The 19,874-nt window shown below is 41.8% G+C and overlaps 1 protein-coding gene across 2 annotated transcripts in view; it reads right to left on the bottom strand.

Moving 5' to 3' along the window:
- The window catches only part of FBXW7 (F-box and WD repeat domain containing 7), a 160,786-nt gene extending 141,071 nt beyond the window's left edge, over window positions 1-19,715 (bottom strand). For both annotated transcript variants that reach the window (XM_042828409.1, XM_042828412.1), the window contains exon 1: window positions 19,658-19,715. The gene's annotated coding sequence lies outside the window, so the exon portion shown is untranslated. The remainder of the gene's footprint in view (window positions 1-19,657) is intronic.
- Between the last annotated feature and the right edge of the window lie 159 nt (window positions 19,716-19,874).

Raw genomic sequence — 19,874 nt, 5'->3', positions numbered from 1 at the left:
TTCTGTTGCCAATTCCAAGCAGACTACACTTCATGGGTTACACTCTGGTGATGTTTACAAACTTCTCTTTGCAGTCCATAGACTATTTTATAGACAATTTAAGGCTATGATTGTATCACAGGATGGCAGCTGCCCAAGCCAAAGTTGAGGCCTATCATTCAGAGGTCTTAACCTAAACATGTTCAGTACCTCTTTCCAATTCGTTTGGTCCATAGGAACTCACGTGTGTCTGAGTACCAAGTGGTTCCTAGACTTGTACATCTACCCCTGAAAGCACAGTACCATTACTCACATCTAAATCATACTCTGAAAATTAGAGTAAGGCACTAGTTCATTCAACAATAATTCTAAGAAAACTTTCAAGCATTAAAAATTAATGTCGTCTTGTCTGTTTTCTGAAATTAATTTCAGACATAGGAAACAAGTAGCATTCTCAAATCACGAATGAATATTCTCCTACAGAGAGCGATTTACAAAATCCAGACAGGGCATTTAACAATTCTTAGGAGTCAAGCCATCTGCAAAAGAAAGTAAAGCACTAACAATTGCAGAGAAAGATACACCAAGGTCTTAGTTTATTTTGAAGGAAAGAAAATTGTGCTATTCTGGCAATAACGTATCAGAATGAGAACTTCTAATGATGCATGTCAGGATACCCTTGGAGGAACCAAACTGCCATGGAGCTTTCAGTAAATATTTATCAGTGTCAGTAAGAAAACCATCCAGAGACACCATAGATGCCCATCCATGGAGGTGCTTAAAGCCAGGTTAGATGGGGCACTGAGCAATCTGATCCAGTACTTGATCTAGTGGATGGCAGCTTTGCCTGTGGCTGAGGGGTTGGAATATAATGATCCTCAGGTTTCCTTACAACCCAAGCCATTGCGTAGTTCTATGAAGAACAGATGCATTCCTCCTTTTTGTTTTGTTTTAAAGACCTGAAAATTCACATGCAGGATATGCCACCCTTTCTTCGGCCACAGCTGCAAACAGCTCATACGCATTCTTTTCAATCTGGAGCAACTTTAATTCAAGCACGTTATCATATATGACTTATGTGGAAACTTCACCACTAGACATATCCATGCCATGCTTAATTTCAGAAGAGCCTTGCAGGTACACGTCTGCATGCATTATCAGAAGAGCATTAGCTGTACTGCACTAGAATTTTACACTGGGACTGACATGGTACCAAAGCTGAAGGGCCACCAGCCATTTAGCAAGTGATATTTAATGCAGCACACAGACCAAGCGTACAGATTTAAACAGAAGCACAGTTATCCTCGTATTTGTAACAGCTGAAATACACAGAACAACTTTTAGGGGAGGAGAAGTGAATTGTTTGGTTTCTTGGTGTGATCTTTTTCCTTGAGGAGCAAGGGAAGAGAAGGAAGGTACTTGCTTATCTCTGTTACTGGGAAACTTCAGTGTGCAAATCTCTCATACGGAAACACATGAAGAAACGCAAACATGAAGCTATTCAAGAGCTCTATCCTATTTTTACCATAACTATTGCTCACAGCGCACTATAAAGACAGTCTTTTTCTTCTCTCTGCCTTCAACCCCTCAAATAAATCCCCTTTATTGGATTATGGATTAATGCAGCAACTATAGCAGTAAGCCGTTTCCATGAGAGTGAAAAAAACATAAGATGTGGACCATTAAGCAGAGGAGCTTTTCATTTCAAGTCCGTGGGTCCGTCTTGGGTATTTGGTACATTACAGGAAAACATATTTCACTAAGTGGGTTTTGAACAATACATACAGGACAGATTTAGCACCTGCTAAAACACTCCCACAAGCATTAAAGTAATTAATGTAACTCCCTGTTTCTATTAAAACATCTAATGTCCAGCAAAATTAATTGCAACTTATTTAAGTCACAGCTCCCACTAAACAATGAACACATATTAATGGCAACATTACCTCAAGAATACCCTAGAAGTTACAGACTGCCGCTTGAATAGAATGTGCTGAGCTACTGCTGCTGCTTCTTTTCCACAAAGAAATAAACCAATATTATCATCATCATAGACTGCAACCCCCTCCAAAACGAAGCAAAGCATGCTCAAGAGTGTTGACCCAACTGCATCAAAACATTTTGCAGATGTGGCTAAGTGTTGTTATTTTACAGAAGATGATGCATAGAAAGAGTAATATTATGCTCTTAAATAAAAGAGTCATCAGTGGTAGAAGCTAAAAATAAGAAATGTGAATGGAGCATGGCATGATAGTTGGGAAAACTATAAGTTCACCCCAAAGCACTGACGAAAAAAAAAAGGCAGCTACATGAGTTAAAAATAACTTACGATTAGTGAGGGAGTGATGAAGACAGAAGCCCTAGGTCAACGGAATAAGCCAGAGACTCCCTTAAGATAGTACTAGACTCAACTACGCAATTCAAGCCATGTTAACATTCTGCACAAATTAAATTCAATTGAGCTTTCTACATCAGCAACTTTGATTGGAACAGCATTAAAAGCACAGGTGCTGTCAAGTTAAAAAAAACACACCATCATTAGTCAAACTGATGCACCTGACAAGATCACGTGTGGAAAACCTCAAGATCTCAAAAAGGCAAAGAACCACTCTTGCCCCTGGGTGGTCAGTAAACTATGATATGGAGAAAGATTTCTCAAGGATAATGGAAAAATAATACCTGTGATATATCAGTGAGTTAAAGAGTTCACCACACTGCACAAGACAAATCTCTTCAGCCCACGACAAGTGGCAGAATCCCATATTTGAAAGATCCATATTTATCTTCTGAAGGTCTTCTTAGGCTTACTTTGGTAAAAACCACCTACCAAGTTCATCTTGATTCACGATGTGCCTGCAAGGTCCTTTCCCATCCGTAGATGTGAATTCACTCTAGTGCATAGCCTTCCCTTTACTTCCATAAGAATGCCTAGTGAACTGAAAGGAGTACCTACATTCTGGTGTGAAATCCACAGATTTAGTTGACTGTACTGGGGAGCAGAGTAAATGTTTACTATAGGATGGTAAAGTTTCGTTAGTATGTAAGCTTCCCATCCCTTGCTCTGCAGGGCCCAGATGCAGGGTCACTTTCAGAAATTTTGGTTCTGATAATAACCTTGAAGGTAATTAGGGGAATGAATCAGAGTGAAAATTCTTCCACATTTTCCAGTATAAGCTAGTAACGTCTAATCATTTTTCATACAGATTTCAAGGTAAAATGTTAAGCCACTGCTGGGACTTTTCTTGCAATAGGTTTCTACGTAACATTCAAAAATGTTATTGAAGATAGTATTTTATTCTTCTGAAGACATAGTCTTCTCAGGTACACATCTTTTTGTTATCTAAGACAAACAAGAAATGCACTCTCCCTGCTGAAGATTCTGTACTGCATACAGCTGCTGATTTAAAGGAAAAAAAAGTCACTGAAGAAAGAAGGCACATGTAAATGTGGTTAGTGAACTAACAAACATTTACTGACACGGGTATTTAGGAACTTGACACTAATGAAGAAATATATGATGAAAAAGCTAACTACAGCAGAGTTCTGGACAGAACTGCAATTACACTTTGTTTACTTATTTCTACCATCTTTCAGTGTAAACTGCACCACTTTCCCTGGACACATACAGCTGGCATCAGTTCTGATCACACACACAAGTTACAAATGGTCCAAACATCACAGTATCAACACAACCTCAAAACCAGTTCCCAACAACAACCTACTCCAACATAAGTTTCCATGTATTAAGAGGAAGGATTAAGTAGTATAATAATTTATAACACAACCTCCTCCATTTCACTACTTAATACTTGAGACATTTAAGAATTTATGAATGTGCTGCTAACTGCAGCTTCTGAAATGCATTTCCATGTTGACTGCTCTCATACAATTTTCATAGTACCCACTATGCCACCAAAAACCTTGTACACTTTAATTTGTTCTAAACAGCTCTTCAGGCATAACTTACTTTTCAGGTGCATATGTGGGTGAGCTGAGGTAAAGGACTCGGTGGCAAGCGGTTGCTGCGGAACCTCTGTGCCTGCCTGCCAGACACACGTGCTAATACAGCCTCTGAAGGGGGAGCTCCTTCAAAATTAGCTCAATTTTTTTCTAGATTGCAAAGAAAACAATTGTTTTGAAGACATACAAAACTACTGAGGCATTAAAAAGTATAACAAGAGTGGGAAAGCAGAACTGGTAAACTGGGAGAAAAGGAAAAAAAAAAAAAAAAAAAAAAGATGTAGCCAGAAGGAAATACAGAGATTTCACTAAGAATATAAAAAATGCAATAGAGGGCAAAACAAATCTCCTAGCACATGAAGAAAGATCACAGAAACAAAGATGAAAAATGAGGGAAGTAATAAACAAGACACTTAGGAAAGAAGACACCGCCTGGTGTGGTGGCAGCGAAGAATTCTTGTCATTTTCCTCACAGAAAGGGAAAAATGAAAGAAGTTTCCTTGATGTACAAATATGCAGGTTTCACATAAACAACCTTCTGATGCTACAAGATTCCAAAGAAAATACAGTTTGAGGAAGTAAAAAGTTACTTCCTCTAAATAGCACCAAGATACAGCAGCTAACCAGAACATAGCAAGTAGTTCCTCTCCAAACAGACCGGGTGACGCAGTACACACAGCGTACTTGTTTTTCCTCCGTCTCATTCCTAACTTGAAGTTTATAAGGAACAATTGCCTCAAAAACAAGATCTAGATCCATTTATGCAAGAGCAATTTCTTAGTTTGACACAGTCTTCCCCCAGGTAAATGGTCATAGGGAAAACTTGCTTCCTAGAGAAACTGAGAACAGATAAGGGCATGAATCTGCTTCCTAAAAGTAGGGATTTAAACACCCTATTGTAATACAGATAGAAACCACTGCGAACTAGGCCCAACACGTCATAACCACCAAACATAAAACAGGATCCCTACAACAAATCTCCAAGCAGAACCCAAGTGTCAAATAAATCCCAGCGGCTGCTCCTACCAAATGTAGGCACTGCAGTGCAAACCTATAAGCCAGAAAGCGTACAAGAACTTCAGAGAACAATAAATTATTCTTGTCGAGTACACTCATTAAAAAGAAAATACTTAATCCTTTTAATCGCGATTATAACTTCACGTGTTCCATAATGTAAATACACTCAGCAAACCTATCTGAATCCCCAGCTTCAATCCGAATGCCATTCTGGTTACAGGAAGATGAGCATCTTCTGCAAGTAAAATGTTTCTAAAACAATCTCATAAAGCACAAACTTGGGGATGCAATGCCAACCTGCCTGATTTAGCTTCTTTCCATTACCTAGGCACCGACTTCAGGAAATAATTGCCTTTAACAGATGTTTAAAGAACCTAACAAATTTCCTCTGTCTTACTCATACAGCCATGAAGAAAAAAAAGAAACTATTTGTTCATTTAACCAAATTCTTAGGGACTACTTCAAGAGATAAAATATGGTCACTTAATCAAAGGCTATGGTTAAGTCACATGTTAAACATTTGACAAACAAACCAAGCAATCAATATGGGAGGAAAAAAAAAAATCTAAAAAATATTTCTTTTTGTAAGCTAACACACCTTCCATTCAGGTTTAAACTAATACCTGCTTGATATGCTTCCTTACAGCTACAATAAAAATTCCTTCTTACTTCATACACCAGTTCCATGAAAAACAGCCTTCACAAAGTCAGTCTCAGGTTTTCTTGTTCCAGGCGGTTCACTGTACTGAGCCGCCCCGCGAGAAAAAGAACAGCAGAGGCACACTGTCTCTTGGTTTTTGTGTTGCTGAACTCAAGTCAGAAAACTGCTTTCCAATTTTTCCCTGCACACTTTTCTTCTTCACAAAAAACTTTTTATTGTGCTTTAACAGAAGGTCAATGGCTATCACTTCTCTACTCTGGCACAATGGTGAATTGAAACAAGAACCCATAGCTGGTTGGGCTGACAAAGCAACCAGTATGTCTAAGCCAATAAAGCGATTTGTTCATTAAAGCTACTAATAAAGCAACCTTTTGTTAGTCTACGAAACATCAGAAACCTCATAGAATTCATTTAACTATGCTTAAAAAAAAAAAAAAAACCCTCATACTCTGAAGTCCTAGGATCTGTCATCTTGTCCATTTCCTTACAGTGATGACACAAAACCCCTCCACGCTAACTTTCTAAGTGCAGTAACAGCAGCACCAAGTTCCATGCTTGCTTTTTTTTTTTTTTTTTTTTTTTTTTTTTTTACAAACAGAAAAAGCTTAGGGTCCCTAGTCAAGGTATCCCCTGTTCCTCACACCAGCGAAATCTCTAAATTTATAATACTCATGATTTATATAAAGCTTCCTATGCCATGTTGATAAACCCACTGTAATCAACACAAGCATTGTAATTCTGGATTGAAAAAACAAGGGACACACTCAGCTTAAATCCAGAGACTCATTTGGATTTCACGAACAGAAGACACAGGAAGAAGCACTTGTGTCCCTGGCTCTCAATTAAACCGAAGTCAAGTTTGAACTTAATTCCTTGGTGCTCAGCAGCTTTTACTGTTCTCAATAACCAGCTGCAACATAACTACAGCCAAACCTTTTCCAAGCAAGACCCTCAACTTGCCCTAATAAATTTAGCAACACAGTATCAGCAACCCTTTATGAGAATTTAAGTGAAGTTTCCTCCCTCACTCGCAATTTCTAAACTTGCTTCATTAACAAGTCAGCTCCATTGGTTTGCGATTAGTCAGGGACAAAAGAAAAACAAAAAAGCAACTTCTCATCCAGTCACCATCAGCTAGGAAAAAAAAAAAAGTCATTAACCCTTCTAAACTGCTATCCTTAGAATAAGTGAAATAAATTTTTACCAACAGTGAAATATTGCAGCAGTATAAAACATAAATGCAGATAAAACAAAACAAGATCCAGGGGGTTAAAAAATGTCTATCCATTATTACTCATTCTTAGGGCAGCACTGTGCCTACTGTCCTAGCAGCAAGCCTCTGTAGGAGCAACCTTAAGTCACTCTCATGCTACAGTATCTCACCTGCTTCTCTGTCAAGCATAATGACAACTACCTGTTGTAACATACAGGACTACTCGAGTGAGAACAAACCAGCAAGTTTAAAAGCTTCATCTTCTGCAATTTCACAGGGACAAGATTCAGATTTGTTACTCTGAACGGAGCATTCGAGTTCTCAGCAAAAGTTCCTGTAACAGAATGATAATAAAGCATTTGTCCCCACAGAGATACCTACAAATTAGTCAAGGTTCTGTCCTTGGATGTTCAGAAAAAATAATCTCTATTTACAAAACAAACAAGCATGCTATCTAGAAAAGTGATAGCATCCCTCCCCCCTACACTGTGACTCTCCACAGCAAGCCACGAGAGTATATCCTTCTTCTGGAATTAAGTGCTTACTCTAACAATAACACTCCAGTAGCTTGTGAAACTTCTCAATTAAACAGCTGTCAAACAGTCTGATAAGGCACAGAAAGACAACTGATAGCTGAAACCACTAGTCATACAACAAGTTCTGCAGTCCTCCAAGCTGCTGCCAAACAAAACATTCATCAGTAAGTAGTCAAGAAGCCAAAAAGTACCATTGTACTTGATAGCAAAAGTGAACAGTAGGTAATTTTACCTAATTTTAACATTTCAACCATTAAATTCTTCACTTAAAGCTCTTCCTGGACTTTGGAGTCTTCTGGGTGTTACTGCACTGCTGCAACGCACTGGCGAAGAGAACAGCAATACAACATTGACCACAGAGACAGACTCTAGGAGTTAACACCACACTCCTCTTATTCTCTACTCAAAAATAAATTGGCATGACTTCTATAAAGTGATTAAAAGTAAGTTCACATATAACGCTGGCTAATTAAGTTATGAATCCCCATTGTGCTAATTCTCCCAGCCCGTGCCTGACCAAGCCTTTCAAAAAAATTTTACACTTACACATTCATCTGGGCTTGAAAAGCTTCACACAAAAATGAGGCCTCCATAACACAATGTGCTGCCTGGTATTTGTCATCAATTGCACTTTCCAGCCTGCTAAAGTTGCAAAATTAATCCTCCACTTCATTTCAGTTATGCTCCCCAAACAGTGTAAAGTCACTGGAATTTATGTTCGTAAGTGACCTAAGTGTACTTGAAAGCCCCGCTCTTCAGAGATCAACGTCATGCTCTTCCAAACAAATAAATGCAAGCTTGGACTAATAAAAAGCTCCTAGTACTTTTCATTGTCAGTGAAAAACTGACAATCAATTTTGTTCTGAAGCAACATAAGTATGTCACTAAGAAGTTCGACAAACATCTGTAACTCACAATACAGCCAACATTTATGCTCACATTCAGCTTTCCACAGCTATTCCTATGACACAACGCAAGTCCACAGTTCAACGACTGCAGGATCAGACCTGAATTCAACTGAACTACTTTTACCTGCATTTAACAAAATACTCACAATACAGCTTATGGCAGCGATAAAAAGTTCAACCAGAGTTAAAATGCATCACAGGCATCTTCAGATTTGTTCGTGATAGCAATCAGTTATGATAATAAAAAAAAAACATAAGCTTATGATTTAAAAGCCTTTAAAAAGTTGCTGTTACAATACAAACCATTAACATGCTATTAAGACTTCAAGATATAACTTAGAAGGGCTGAACATTTGTTTACTTTGCCTGGTTCAACTGCTGTAATGCTAACATAAGAAATTACTTATTTCAGAAATACCTTGCTGTGCTTTTTATATATTATAATTTTTATCTAACATTATTTCATATACACACACACAAACATAATCTATACCATCAAGACACAAAGGAGTTCCTGTGATGTTCTTTACCCAGGAACAGCTCTACAGGAATTGCAGTTTCCTTGAAACACAGCCAAGAATCCCTCCTTACTTTGATACCCGTCATTTCCACAGGGCCAAGCAGTTCTTCAGGAAACATCCCCCACAGCTTAAACTTCAGCTCATGCTGCTGTTCCTAGGACTGATGTCTATCTTAAAGCACCAGTAAGCCATGGTCCTTTCCAGCAAGAAATTAAAGCGTGAGAAAATAAATACAGAAATGCGCCTTTTTGTGGATGTACACTACTTCAGCAAAAATGACTTCAGTACAGAAGAAGACACATGTGAAGGACGGTCTCTTCCAGACCAAAGACCAATTTCAAGGGACTATGGTAGAGGCCAGAGATGTGAAAAACAAAGGATAGGAGCCAACTGCAACGACTTAATGAAGCTAGTAGGAGCCACGCTCTAACTAAAAGCACTGCCAAGGCAGTAGCTAGCACACCTGCAGAATTTGTTGCAGAATGAAGAACTGGGCAAGTTCAAAGAAGAGAAATTGTTCAACCTTCTCTGAAGCAACAGAAACCATCCCTTCTCAGAGACGTCCGGAGCTGAATGCAGCTCAAGTATAAAAAGTATCAAACGCCATAAAAAAGACTTCCCTACACATCCACATAGGGATATTTTTGAGATGGGCCACTTACTAATTGGGGAACTTCTGGGTTCCTATACAAGGCTAGAAGGAATTTCAGCACGATTCATTATGGAGGGACTTCTCAGCTCACGTTTGTTCCCCATCAACTGCAGCACACCTTGATGTGTTTCTCTCATCTCCATCCAAGACTTCCTAAATCCTAAATTCAAAGGCTAAAACAGCCTACCTGAGCAGACATGTTTTTAAACTGTCAACATTTAACTGCTTGATTTAGGGAGTGGAATATAGCTCATAAACTTCTCATTAACACCACATTTAGAGGAAAAAAAAAAAAATGAAATATATTCAGCATTTTCTCATTTTATTTTAAGTGAAGAAAAAGTAACCTGTAAGTACTACAAAGATCAAATCAACATCTTACTAAAAATATATAGTATTACAGTGTGAGAACTGAAACAATATTTACTATTATTTTAAAGAGACAGTAAATACGATTCAGAGAGAGCTGGGCAAACAAGCCTTTCATCCATTACCAAGCTAGCTGAAACTACTCTTTAGAGAGCATTGTTTGTAAAAGCCACACAGGTTGATATCAGAGAGTGTACAGAACACAGCTTCTGAAAAGGAAACCGTGTTTTTTTAGGTTAGCAGAACTCCACAACAGCAGTGAACTAAGGAGCAATAATGGGAAAAATGACTTTCAAAAACACTTCTCACGTTTTGTTTTTTTTTTCCTCGAGTCTCCAAAGGTCATTAAGGAAAACGAATCTCAGTGTTCTGAGTTTGAATCTCAGGGAAAAAAAGTTGGTTTTATTTAGATGTCAATGAAGAGTCATCCAAAGGAAAAGCACTAAGTGGCCCATTACCTTACAGAAGAGCATTAACAGCCGAAAGCCTGTGTTCTGTACTAAAACTACTCCACTAGCTCATGGTCCTGCAAGTATGAAATGGTAAAAAGGCAAAAACTTCCAGGCAAAATTGTTAATAATTAATTATTATTAAGAGAAGGGAGTATAAGGTCTTCAGGTAACATGACCAAACTAAATAAAAAGGGTGATGCCAGTGAGCCACTGACAAGGCACTGCACACCAGGGTGAACGTACTGCTCACTGACTTGATGAATTTTAGCAAAACGCTCAGAAAACTACGCATCTGCTTTGAGAGCCCATTAAAAAGTTCACCAATAAAAAAAACCAAAGTTGGATGTCACTCAAACAGCATCCAAAGTAGAAACTTGGTTACATGATGCAATGTCAAAAACAGCTCAAAATGCTAATTAATCCAAAACAGTTTCAAACAAAGGTGAGAGTTGAGGAAAGCCAAAAAGCATCACAAAGATCACGTGTCCTGACCCTAAATTAGAGAGGCAACAGAGAAATACAATACAGGGGGAAAACACCAATGTGGGACTTCATCTGCAGTTGTGTAATAAGAACCATTTATTCAACTAAGTTACAGAGCTAGCATTTCTAAAGTAACGTAAGACATCGCTGTGAAATTCATGATTAATACAAGATGCTTCCATAAAACAGCTGTTTAGAGCCCAAAATGTGGTTCAAGGAAGAAAAAAAAAAAATCAAACTAAAATCCCAAGAAATTTTTAAAAAGGGTTATAACTTACTGAATAACCTAATAAGCTCTAAAAACTTGAAGACTGATCTTGAAAAATGAGCTAATCCAAATTTTACACGTGAAAACTATTTGGTGGCACTCCAATACCAGTCCAAAAAAGCAATTCCGAAAAGGAATGAAAGACAAAAGTTAAGTGAATTACATCAGGAAATCCTGATTCTCTTCTGGAAGTGGCAACTAAGAAAGTGGAACCGAAGTTAAATTCTCAATGCTGCCATCAGTAGAATTCTTGAAAGTTGCTATTATCCTCTTTGCCAACAGCCAGCACGCATACAGATAGCTCTGCTCTAGTCACAGCACATGCAGCATGTAGCCCAGCTAGCAAACTGCAAAAAACCTGGTAGGTCATATGGAGAGCGGAGCAACACTGAGGCAGCAGGATCAGAACAATCTGCAATCACAAGGTCACAGAAGCTATTAGGGCAGCAACAAGAGCTCAGTTATTGCAGGGGAGGAGCACAGCAGAAGACCGAGGATACAAACCGATAGGAAACTGGATTTTAATAGCTCTGCCGCTCAGCAATTTGTTTCCCTTGTGTTTTACAGATTTGAATACTAAAATTTCTGCACGCTGCAGCTTTGATCACTGCATTAAGTGTCGCTCTACTGAATAAAAGGATTAGTTTGTCCAGATTGGCAAAGCTGTGATCATGATACGAAGAGAACTGCAGGAAAAAAAAACCTTTGAAGATCAATTGTGCATACTTAATTTTGTAGGTTGAGTTGGAGTAGTAGCTGAAGGTGGGTTTTTTTGTCACGCACATACAGTATGAAACACACACAAGATTTCCCCAGATTACTGCATGCCTTACAAGCATTGTTAGCTACTTCCATTTGGCTTTCTGCTAAAAGGGGCAATGCCACTCAGTAGCATTCACATTGGCTGATAATCAGCTGGATTTGAGAAGTGCACAGCGCAAACCACAGAAGCCAGCAAGGGGTGGGGGCAGGCAGATCTGCCCTTTTGGTTGCAGCACACCTTCCGCACCCACTTCAGCAGATCAAACCACAGATGTGAGGTTTCAGGGCACAAGATCTGGATGAGGAACTGCGAGATATGGTTTAGTAGCTTGTAGTAGCAAGGGTAGTGAGAAGACTGTTGGACTAGATAATCTTATAGGCTGTTTCCAACCTTGTGATTCTATGATTCTAAGATAACCCAGGGAATCCAGCAGGCTCCCCACCAGCTGCATCCCATGCCAGCCCCAGCACACATCCCACTATCAGTCCTTAGTTCCTTTCTCACTTCATCTTGCACTGCCGGTTTTCTACCATTTTAGTTTCCTGAATTGAATCACCAAAAGTTCAAATTAAACCCAGGACTGAGAGGATGATGGTAGGAGCAGCTTTTGGGAACCATCCTTTCCAACAACAACAGATCAAGTTAAATACACTGCGACGTGATAGCCCCTGTGAAGAACAAGTGAACATAACAAACACCTCAGGACTCCCCAACCTTTGTATGGCTGGGAAAAAATATTATGAAGAGGAAATGGTTCCAATTGTAAGTTTTCTCTGTTTTAGACTTCACCAGGTCATGCCTTATGTCAGCAATTAATTTTGTTCCCACTACACCACAGTGTAAACAAACAACAGGAGAGCGAAGGATCCAAACCTTCACATTTCTTTTGTGCCACCAAGCAAGCCTTTGTTTTTCCAGTCATTCCCAGCACCCTTCTGAAAGGTTCCCACAGCCGGTGTAAACAACACGCCAGATGAGCTGGATGACTGTGCCTACCTCCTACATCGCCTGCTCACAACCGCAGCATGCAGTCCCCCAGCCTACAGACGCACAACCACCCCCACCCTTCACGCAAGAACCCCTGCCTGTGCTCCTGAGTCAGCCGAGTGCTACCCAGTGCTCCTGCAAGGCACAGCCCAACGTCAGTGGTGCGTGAGCTGAAGTCTGACCCTCCATTTTATTTCAAGATCAGCCCACTTCTTTTCTGCCGCATATCGGGAATTACTCGGTTCCAAAATAGTCGGATATAACAGCATTCAAAGGACAAATAACAAAACGGTTTACAAGACTCACCATGGCAATAAGCTATAAAGCTAGGAATTCAACACAAAAATTGAAAAGAAACAGAACATCCTGAGAACAAAGAACTGTGAATGTCAGAGTTGTTTTGCTACAGCCAGCCATGTCTAAGAACCACTCCAGTTTTAGCACTGTCTCAGGTATGTAAAACTAAGCTAAACATCTAAATGGGCTAAGAGCTGCCACTACAAAGATAACTGATGTGGTTAATGCAAACATTTGAGTATTCCAAGTTAGAAAACACCAAGTTCAGACACCTGCCTACTATAGGACCCGCGTAAACTCAATGCCCAACTAAGACATGTTTGTAGAATCTACTTCACATACATCTTCATTTTCCTGTAGACACAATGTGAAAGCACGGTTCAAATTTCTGCTGCGTAGCTACAAGGCCTGCGTGTTGTTGCCATGTTTTGTGCACAAGCTGCGCCAGCAGCTCCGTCTGTCACACAGCTGGCAATGGAAGTCCTGCCAGCTGGGAACTGAGCATGGAGTTGTGACTGCAGCCTTCTACCAAAGGTCTGTCACACAGTTAAGTATCCGTCCCCTTACTGGGTACACAGAATAGCGAAACACACAGCAGGTCACCAGTCGGGGGCAGGAGGTGAAGAAAAGCATCACAGGCTAAATCACTGTCTCCTTCCCTCCTTCCCAGTGTGCAACACACACTGAGATAGGAGAAAAGCCATTTCCAAACAGGGTGCCCCAACCAAAATGATTACTGTAAATTCCATCTTGCTAGACTACCCAATAAGGCCTGCTATCTAGGTACTTGGACAATGGCACTGTTGGTGTCATAAGCTTACTGGCAGAAAAAAAGCCAACACAGTGACTTTGCCTTACGATGACTAAAGGATGCCCTTGTGATATATAAGAACTGTTATAATTGCACTCTGCAGTAAAGAAGGAAGATCCCTCTCATTTCAGTCATCCACCCACTCCACAGGGACACCTCAGATCTCAAGATATATTCATCAGTCCAGACAATAACAGAAGAAATTGCCATGGCAAAACTATGTTCCAAGCAACTTAGACAAGGTTATCTCCTGGATCTCAGTTTAACAGCCCACTTACACTGTGTGGAAGCCCAAAAGATCTCTTGCTTTGAGTATCACTGCATGAATTAAAATAACAAAATGCAAACAAGTGAAATAGGCATACCTGGCAAACTGCACGTTTACTGACCATCTGACTCCAGCTCAAGCCACAGATAACACCAAATTGTGAAGACACAGCATTTGATGAGGCAAGGATGTAGGCATCAGATCTACCACAGAGACTGAAAACGGTGCCAAGCTACATGGGACCACACTTGCCACAAAAGATTAGTAAAGTATTTTCAGAAAGACCAGAATCCAAAGGTGTAGGTTTGGTTACCACAATTTAGTGTCTATAATCTTGAACACTGAAGAAATTATTCTTTTAAAAAAAAAAAACAAAACAGCTTTTCCTAGGTGATGATCAAGTTACCAACAGCACGCATCCATAAAAATGCTAGGTTTTACATTACTGGAATAGCTAGCGAGAGACTTCCCAAGCATGAACAACGCCACAATGCTGAAAGGCTTGCACTCGCCAGGGAACACACTGAGCTGCTTACTTTCCTAAAAAGGGAAGCTGGAAAAAAGCTCGAAACCTTTTCTTCCTCATTGGCGTCAGCCTCTGGTGTTTTGGGTTTATCACTCATTCAGTAAGGCAAGCAGCTTGTCCTGAAGTAGCCTGTTCACTTCTGAAAGCACTGCAACTGCTTTCACTCCTGCACATCTATGAGGATGTACATTCTATCTTACAAAGCTTTTCATTTTACATCGAAAAGAACATCCTCTTACACGCCGTTTGCAATGAGGCAGAATCCGTAATGAGTATAAGCAGATCCTATATGCTACTGCAGATGTAAATGTCATATTGCGTCTTAAAGAAAACATGCTAAAGATTTATCCTGCAAAATGCGTGCTTCTAGAATATTCACTGGTGCCCATGAGAACCCAGAGCCAAGGCAGGCAATAAGGACACTCTTCCAATCAAAGAGGATAGAGTTAAGTACTTACTGTCAACAACACACACCTTGGCTTTGCAGTTCCTGTCATTCTTAAGTTCAAAGTAAAAGCCACAACCCACAACACAAAACTAAGCTGACTAACCTTAGCTGCATTAATGAGTTCAGGGATATTTCGTTCCATTTAAAGTGGACTCTCAGTACTCATTGTGCAGCTGGCTCCCCATCATCTATTTCAAATCTCAGCTAATCCCAATAAGAGGAACACACAAGAGAAGCCTCCAGTAACTTGTATGGCTGCAAGATCTCCTCCCACGTTTCCATTTACCCAAAGCAACACTTCCCCTCTCAGCACTTCCTTCAGAGAGAGGCATCAACACTGGACCACAAAGTCAGGGAACCAGAATGTAGGAACAAGCTTAACAATAATCCTAGAATGAGTGCAGATTTCTAATTTTCAAGGAGGATCCACACACAAAAACAGGAACCAAGACTGAATCAACCCGGGATGCTGCAGTGGCCATGGCCATATAAGCACCCAAGATTCACTGCCAAATACTGACAAGGAGTTTAGAGGACACAGTCCTAATTCCTCATCCCACAGCTCCAACTCTCTCCTCTGCAGGGTGCTCTTCCAGGCCCCCAGAGCTCTCAGCTCCACCCCTGGGCGGCTCTCACACCCTGGTGAGGGGATGGGTGTTGTATGTAGAAATTGCTGCTTCAGCAGCAGGCCCTGCCCTCAGAGGATGAGAGGGTGAGAAGAAAGGCCTGTCTCCCCAAAAAATACTTGCTCAAGCACCCGTGGTTCTAATCCAAACTACTGAAATGTTTCCAAGAAAGAAAGCACTTGAAAACATTCATGTTTCGACCATTTTCAGTTGCCCAATCTCTGAACAGAAGGCTTTACTCAACCTCAGCCACCTTAGAACTGTTCCTTTACTATAAACAGCTACCCCATTTCAAGCCAATAACAAACTAAATCCACCCTAGGGCAGATCGGCCACCACCAATCTATTACCATCAGAGGTAACAAGGCTTTGTAACAAGTAACAAGAAGTAACAAGGCTTTGTAGCCATAGAGGCTACAAAGCAGCCTTATGAGACTCATCAGAAAGAGATCAAACAATTTCCGAAAGAAATAGAAACGCTTTTTTTTTTTAATCACAATAACAATATATTTGGGTTAATAAATCTGACCAGCATTTTTGAAGTGTTCCGAGACACAAGTAGAAATTGCCCTTTGTGCTCTTCTTTTCCAAAGACAATTTAAAAAGCTGAGGTCAAGCGAACTGAATTGCAAAATGCATCATACTGGTACAACTCCAAAGTTAGAGGCAAAACTAGCAATAGTGCGTAGAGATGGAACATCCCACACCTCTCCATTCCAGTACCCTATTTGCAATTGATCAAGAAAACTCAACAAATTTTGCTGGCTTGGATAGCAATGTCCACCACTGACCATCTTGGAGGGACCCAGAAGGGGGTGGAACAGCTGTTTGAGAGCAAACCTGCTTCCACAGGTAATCTGCAACTGAACATTTACTGCTGAAATCACATCAGTATTCTGCCAGTGAAAAAGCACACAGGCAAAATCCTCATCCTTCAGTGAGAAGCCAACCACCTCAGCCCACAACGCAAAGATTACCTGAGCTAAACTTATTTGTTTGGAACAATAAGAAGTATTTCACATCTCCTCTTACCAGCCAAGCTGTGGTGCCATGCTCTCTAGCTGACAGTGACATCTCGAACATCTTGAGGCAGAAAAGGAAGAAGATAACTGCCCATACCTTAAGACACAATATTATAGAATAATACATTGTTTCACCCTCGTAAAAATGCAGTCAATGGTTTCTCGGAGCACCAAGCAGATAAAGTGAAGAGCTACTGCAGAATCAAGACCTGTCTTTTTTGCAAAGACGAGCAGCCTAGAAGGGAGATCATGTACTTTTTGTCACAGTGAGCACAAACCAGACTGAACTCAGAAATCCTTTTTATCCTGATACTGCTTAATTTTGAAGCGTATGGCCTTGTAACCTAAATTATAGCATATACGCCTATTTTCCCAAATAGGAATCATTTTAGTTGAGCTCTCAAAAGATATCCACTATCTCAAAGGTAAGGGAGAAGGGTGAGGGGGATTGGGATTTTTTAAGCATAAACTTCAGGGATACGGGCTGCGAGTGGAAGTGTTTACTTACATAAACCATATCTGCTCTTCCCTCCAAGCCCCATTCACACGAGAGCAAGCCACCACAGGAGGCTGGATGCCCAGAACGAAGCAGCCAAAGCCACAAGGGGACAGGCATGGGCAGGGTGCCCTGGGGAAAGCAGCCAGCTGCACACGCTGCTGCTCACACAAGGGTGACCGCAGGGCAGCAGGCCCAGGCAGCCTTTGGTTTAAGCCAGCACAGCTTCCAGAAGCACCAGTGGCTGTGCCACCAAACCACAAGACCAAGAATTTTGTTAACAATCAGCTGACTTGGAAACTTTCACGGGTATGAGCCCTCATCAAACAAATATCTCAAGTGCCTGCTGTCACAGGTCTGTAGAAGCAATCCTGGTAAGTAGCCTTAGTCTATCCTGCGACCACCAAGAATGTGTCAGTGCAGACCCACCCCTCGGTGTCTGCAAATAACTACTGTACTTTCTATCACACAAGAGAATTTGCAGGAGAAATTGCAAGCATTTCATATTCTCTCTTTCAGGAATTACCTGATACACACAACTGGCATCTGAAAAAGATGGAGCAGCTCTGCTTCAGCTCTTTTGTCTTAACAGCCCTTTTATTTCAAATGCGATGCATGTAAACTCAGTGTGGCTGCATTAAGAGGAACAGCAAAAAGATTAAACACATTTGCTAAGAGCAGCCTGAACTTCGCACAGACTACATGACTAACGCTGACTAAAAGATGCTTGGTTTCCTTAAAGAGACAGAACTTCATTCAATGACATCACCAGGCCTAAACCACCGCACACACTCCTCTCCTGACAGCTCAGAGAAGAAATCCCACTGAAGTTCTTCAAAGCAGCATGTGCACATGCAGTGGGAAGAAGCAAAGTTGGTCCGACAGTCAGTCTGAAGACATAAATGACTTCTTTTTCTAAAGCTCCTCTAAAAGCTGAAACAGGTGGAACTCACATACCTTCTGATAAAGGAATGTCTCTGCTACCAAAGAGACACCAGTGTAAAAGATAGTTCAGCCTGAACAAAGGAATTACTCTGACTAGATGTAAGCTGGAATAGGAAAAGTTACTTAAACCCTGAAAAAAGTCATTTTAATAGCATAAGACCACATATTCTCGAGATACATACATGCCTGGAGCTGCCAACAGACAGAATGGGGCTGTTATTAGAAACAGGACAGTGGAGCAGGAAAGGACAAATTTAAGTCTGAAACCAGGAAGTGACATAAAAGCAAACGCAATCACCACACCGGAGTAGGGGGAGATGCAGTGCCTTTCGACTCCTGTGGGCATTAAATAAACAAAAGCACTGACCATCCCTTCGGCACCTTCAGTGCCCAGTTCCCCTCAGTGATTAGAAGGAAAACTCCTCTCCTGAACTCTGGCTCCTGGAGCAAAAAAAGCAAAAGTTCATCTGAATGGAGACCTTGGTTCCCCACCCACACACAGACGCACACCTTTTTAAGACTACAGTGACAACAAGATGCTTAGGACAGGGAGATATCCATCTAAAATAGACTCTTCCCATCTGCCAGAAAGTTTTGTCTCAAAAAGAAGCAGGCACACACATAAGGCACTGCCTACCTTTGCATTCCCTTCTGCTTTCCAGGCTGTTAAGAAGAACCAGGGCCAGTGGCAAACACACAGCCAGCAGTTTGGGCAGAACTGGCTTCTGCACCTGTGCCTCAATACTGCCTGAGCAAACAAACAGCACCTGAGCTGCTCTCCCATTAGCACACCAGGTGTGAAACACCAGTGTATGAGAGTAAACCCAGGAGTAGCACAACTCAGCACTAATGGACAGAACTTTCTTACACTGTTTTTCCGGTGAAAAACAAGTGTTATTTTCTCCATTGAAGCACGGGACACTCCGCTATAACAATTTGGGTTTTGTTTCTTTTTCTTTATTGTTTCAGGACTTTTTTTTGTTTGTTTGCTCAAAGCAAAGTTACGGACTACAAAAATGCAAAACGAGAAGAAGAATTAAAAAGGAAAGACCCACAAAAACCATCTCCATACAACGGGATGGCCCCAGAAGCCGTTCCCCAGCCTCCCTGGCAGATCTGGCAGTGCAGCATGAGCACTTGTTGGCGCTTTGTGAAGAACTTCTCCGCTTCTGGCTTTAAAAACACACGAGAACGCGGGAAGCAAAGCCAGCTCCCGGCCGGCGCCTACCCGTGCGGCTCCCAGAGCGGCGCCCCACGCGAGCCGGCCGCACGCGGGGCGGCGGGGCACGGCGCGCCGCGCGACCCCCTCCCGCGCACACGAGGCGGGTCCACCGCGGGGCCCGGCCCCGCTCCCTCCGGCCGCGTTCTTTGTTCGGCGCCCCGCGCCGCGCCGCCGGACACAAAGAGCGGCGGTGCGGTGCCCCCCGCCCCCTCTTCTCCGGTACTCACTTGTCGGGACGGGCTCCGGCGGGCTGTCCTTCGGCTGCCTCCGTGCGCTCCCAGCCGCCCGCCCGCCCGGCGGCAGGGAGGGGGCCGGCTGCCGCCCCCCGCCCCGGGGCTGCCTGCGCCGCGGGGCCCCGGGCGGCTTCGCGGGGACGGTAGCGTCCAGCCCCGCTGTGACGGGGCGCTGCTGGGGCCGGGCCCCGGGCTGGCTGGGCGGCGGCGC

This window comes from Centrocercus urophasianus, unplaced genomic scaffold, assembly GCF_019232065.1.
Source record: "Centrocercus urophasianus isolate 14NV4802_14NV808 unplaced genomic scaffold, USGS_Curo_1.0 seq_3, whole genome shotgun sequence".
Lineage (NCBI taxonomy): Eukaryota > Metazoa > Chordata > Aves > Galliformes > Phasianidae > Centrocercus > Centrocercus urophasianus.
The sequence above is the reverse complement of the archived record's forward strand: the minus strand, read 5'-3'. Positions and strand labels throughout refer to the sequence as shown.